This window comes from Triticum aestivum, chromosome 5D, assembly GCF_018294505.1.
Source record: "Triticum aestivum cultivar Chinese Spring chromosome 5D, IWGSC CS RefSeq v2.1, whole genome shotgun sequence".
Taxonomy (NCBI): domain Eukaryota; kingdom Viridiplantae; phylum Streptophyta; class Magnoliopsida; order Poales; family Poaceae; genus Triticum; species Triticum aestivum.
The window spans coordinates 558090043-558094553 of NC_057808.1; the positions used below are offsets into that span (position 1 = coordinate 558090043).

General features: G+C 33.9%; 6 non-coding genes across 6 annotated transcripts; 2 read left to right on the forward strand and 4 right to left on the reverse strand.

The window, feature by feature from the left end:
* Positions 1-416: 416 nt before the first annotated feature.
* TRNAW-CCA (transfer RNA tryptophan (anticodon CCA)) lies at positions 417-490 on the reverse strand. Its single transcript has one exon. It is a non-coding gene; the product is annotated as a tRNA-Trp (tRNA).
* A 139-nt stretch (positions 491-629) lies between these two features.
* On the reverse strand, positions 630-703 carry TRNAP-UGG (transfer RNA proline (anticodon UGG)). The gene has a single exon. It is a non-coding gene; the product is annotated as a tRNA-Pro (tRNA).
* A 1738-nt stretch (positions 704-2441) lies between these two features.
* TRNAP-UGG (transfer RNA proline (anticodon UGG)) lies at positions 2442-2515 on the forward strand. Its single transcript has one exon. It is a non-coding gene; the product is annotated as a tRNA-Pro (tRNA).
* Positions 2516-2654: 139 nt separating this feature from the next.
* TRNAW-CCA (transfer RNA tryptophan (anticodon CCA)) lies at positions 2655-2728 on the forward strand. The gene has a single exon. It is a non-coding gene; the product is annotated as a tRNA-Trp (tRNA).
* Positions 2729-3947: 1219 nt separating this feature from the next.
* Positions 3948-4021, reverse strand: TRNAW-CCA (transfer RNA tryptophan (anticodon CCA)). The gene has a single exon. It is a non-coding gene; the product is annotated as a tRNA-Trp (tRNA).
* A 139-nt stretch (positions 4022-4160) lies between these two features.
* TRNAP-UGG (transfer RNA proline (anticodon UGG)) lies at positions 4161-4234 on the reverse strand. Its single transcript has one exon. It is a non-coding gene; the product is annotated as a tRNA-Pro (tRNA).
* Positions 4235-4511: the final 277 nt, after the last annotated feature.

A 4511-nucleotide genomic window follows, 5' to 3' on the forward strand; every position in this document is an offset into this window, starting at 1 on the left:
TTAGTGGTACTAGAAATGTTAGAAATAGTAAACGAAAGGAGTAATAAGAAGTGAAAAGGACAGAGACACTTCCCAACCAGAAAGCAAAGTTCCTCTTTTCTTGGTCATTGAGATTCGTGGATAATTTAGAGTACTATTTAGGGATAGATCGTACCTCTTTTTTTATCCCCTCGAACAAATCGAAATGATTGAAGTTTTTCTATTGGAATCGTCTTAGGCCTAATTCCTATTACTTTAGTGGGATTATTCGTGACTGCGTATTTGCAATACAGGCGTGGGGATCAGTTGGATCTTTGATTGAGTCATTTTTTTTGATTGACCTCCTCCAGACCAGAGAGGAGGTCAAATTGAAATTGGAGTTACAATTCAATTTTGTTAAGTTATTTTACTCTGCTTCGACATAAAATAGATGGAATCACGCTCTGTAGGATTTGAACCTACGACATCGGGTTTTGGAGACCCGCGTTCTACCGAACTGAACTAAGAGCGCTTTCATTCATTCAAAAAGAAAATCTTTTTCTATTCCTAATGTATCTCACGTACGTATAGTCTCCACAAATTCAAGTTATACCCACTTTACTTTAATTGATCTCGTCGCTACTGCCTATAAAGAAGAAAGAAGTAATAGGTAGGGATGACAGGATTTGAACCTGTGACATTTTGTACCCAAAACAAACGCGCTACCAAGCTGCGCTACATCCCTTTTCCAAATTAAATTGTTGTACAATGCCCTTGTACACAATTCCTGTCTTCTTTTCCACATCATAATTTTCTTGTTCTTTCTATTTTCTTCTTCTTTCTTTCTCTATCTATATATAGAACCCTCGTGTCATTTCTTCTTTTTGGTCTCATATAATTAAGGAATTATATACATATAAAATCCAATATAATTTCGCCTATAAAAGAAGGATTACTTTTCCTTGGTAATATATAGGAAGAAGGGGTCATCTTTTTCTTTTTTAGGGATAGGAAAATTTCGTCGATATGGTTCATTTTATATATAGCATAACAATCTTGGGCAAGAGTTTATGATCATATATGTATTCCAACAAGGAAGGAGGATTTTCAATGCGGGATATAAAAACATATCTTTCTGTAGCACCCGTGCTAAGTACTCTATGGTTTGGTGCTTTAGCAGGTTTATTGATAGAAATTAATCGTTTATTCCCAGATGCTTTGTCATTCCCTTTTTTTTAATTCTAGTTATTGCTATGGAAGGGATAGATTTCTTCGTGATATGACAAAATTTGATCCTTTTCAATCTTTTTTTAGTATCGGAAGGAAAAAGAAAGAAAAGATGGATTGGGTTGAACCTCAGAGTCATTAAAAATTTGGTAAACCCCATTTTTGAAAATAGAAATTCAATTTAAAGGGGTACCCAAGCTAAATAAGGCCTCAGAAATCAGAGCATAGAAAAGGCGGGGCTGGCTAATTAAATGAAAGGATTTCGAACACAACTGATGCATTCCAAAATAACTCTGATTCTAACATCTTTTCCCTTGGCCATGAACCTCCTTTTCTTTTTGGATTGACTTAACTTAATTATTCTACTTATTCTTTTATTCTTCTATTTTGAATCCGAAGAAGAAGAATAAAATTCATTAGAATAATTTTTTTTTATTCTTAAATTAAGTAATAAAAAATAGAGAAATAATTAAAGAATACAATCCTTGTCGAATTAGCAAAGATTTTGGTTCGAAATCCTTTCATTTAATTAGCCAGCCCCGGCTTTTCTATGCTCTGATTTCTGAGGCCTTATTTAGCTTGGGTACCCCTTTAAATTGAATTTCTATTTTCAAAAATGGGGTTTACCAAATTTTTAATGACTCTGAGGTTCAACCCAATCCATCTTTTCTTTCTTTTTCCTTCCGATACTAAAAAAAGATTGAAAAGGATCAAATTTTGTCATATCACGAAGAAATCTATCCCTTCCATAGCAATAACTAGAATTAAAAAAAAGGGAATGACAAAGCATCTGGGAATAAACGATTAATTTCTATCAATAAACCTGCTAAAGCACCAAACCATAGAGTACTTAGCACGGGTGCTACAGAGAGATATGTTTTTATATCCCGCATTGAAAATCCTCCTTCCTTGTTGGAATACATATATGATCATAAACTCTTGCCCAAGATTGTTATGCTATATAAAATGAACCATATCGACGAAATTTTCCTATCCCTAAAAAAGAAAAAGATGACCCCTTCTTCCTATATATTACCAAGGAAAAGTAATCCTTCTTTTATAGGCGAAATTATATTGGATTTTATATGTATATAATTCCTTAATTATATGAGACCAAAAAGAAGAAATGACACGAGGGTTCTATATATAGATAGAGAAAGAAAGAAGAAGAAAATAGAAAGAACAAGAAAATTATGATGTGGAAAAGAAGACAGGAATTGTGTACAATGGCATTGTACAACAATTTAATTTGGAAAAGGGATGTAGCGCAGCTTGGTAGCGCGTTTGTTTTGGGTACAAAATGTCACAGGTTCAAATCCTGTCATCCCTACCTATTACTTCTTTCTTCTTTATAGGCAGTAGCGACGAGATCAATTAAAGTAAAGTGGGTATAACTTGAATTTGTGGAGACTATACGTACGTGAGATACATTAGGAATAGAAAAAGATTTTCTTTTTGAATGAATGAAAGCGCTCTTAGTTCAGTTCGGTAGAACGCGGGTCTCCAAAACCCGATGTCGTAGGTTCAAATCCTACAGAGCGTGATTCCATCTATCTTATGTCGAAGCAGAGTAAATAACTTAACAAAATTGAATTGTAACTCCAATTTCAATTTGACCTCCTCTCTGGTCTGGAGGAGGTCAATCAAAAAAAAATGACTCAATCAAAGATCCAACTGATCCCCACGCCTGTATTGCAAATACGCAGTCACGAATAATCCCGCTAAAGTAATAGGAATTAGGCCTAAGACGATTCCAAATAGAAAAACTTCAATCATTTCGATTTGTTCGAGGGGATAAAAAAAGAGGTACGATCTATCCCTAAATAGTACTCTAAATTATCCACGAATCTCAATGACCAAGAAAAGAATTCCTAATTAGTCTGGAAAAGAGTCGTAGAATGCCAGGAATCCCAAAGAAAGATTTTTCTTTTCTGAATTATAATTATTCAGTCAATTCAAATAAGGCGTATCTTGTTCAAGCCAATAAATAGAGCTGGGGTTAGATGATCTAGTTCTTAATATTATTACTTTACTCAATTGACAAATTCCACAACAAATCTCTTGATTCGGAATTAGGGACTCATGTATCATCTGATGAATCCACTTTCTTTTACACTTCTGTATCTTACTCTATCTTGTTTTTTAGTATTATCTAAAATAACTGATGAATTATGAATTTTCCATAACTTAGGTAAATGCTTTACCAACATATGTAGTGTAGTAAAAAAAAAATAAATGGAATTTAACTCTTTCATGCTTACTTTAACTAGTTATTTTGGTTTTCTACTGGCTGCTTTAACTATAACCCCAGCTCTATTTATTGGCTTGAACAAGATACGCCTTATTTGAATTGACTGAATAATTATAATTCAGAAAAGAAAAATCTTTCTTTGGGATTCCTGGCATTCTACGACTCTTTTCCAGACTAATTAGGAATTCTTTTCTTGGTCATTGAGATTCGTGGATAATTTAGAGTACTATTTAGGGATAGATCGTACCTCTTTTTTTATCCCCTCGAACAAATCGAAATGATTGAAGTTTTTCTATTTGGAATCGTCTTAGGCCTAATTCCTATTACTTTAGCGGGATTATTCGTGACTGCGTATTTGCAATACAGGCGTGGGGATCAGTTGGATCTTTGATTGAGTCATTTTTTTTTGATTGACCTCCTCCAGACCAGAGAGGAGGTCAAATTGAAATTGGAGTTACAATTCAATTTTGTTAAGTTATTTTACTCTGCTTCGACATAAGATAGATGGAATCACGCTCTGTAGGATTTGAACCTACGACATCGGGTTTTGGAGACCCGCGTTCTACCGAACTGAACTAAGAGCGCTTTCATTCATTCAAAAAGAAAATCTTTTTGTATTCCTAATGTATCTCACGTACGTATAGTCTCCACAAATTCAAGTTATACCCACTTTACTTTAATTGATCTCGTCGCTACTGCCTATAAAGAAGAAAGAAGTAATAGGTAGGGATGACAGGATTTGAACCTGTGACATTTTGTACCCAAAACAAACGCGCTACCAAGCTGCGCTACATCCCTTTTCCAAATTAAATTGTTGTACAATGCCATTGTACACAATTCCTGTCTTCTTTTCCACATCATAATTTTCTTGTTCTTTCTATTTTCTTCTTCTTTCTTTCTCTATCTATATATAGAACCCTCGTGTCATTTCTTCTTTTTGGTCTCATATAATTAAGGAATTATATACATATAAAATCCAATATAATTTCGCCTATAAAAGAAGGATTACTTTTCCTTGGTAATATATAGGAAGAAGGGGTCATCTTTTTCTTTTTTAGGGATAGGAAAATTTCGT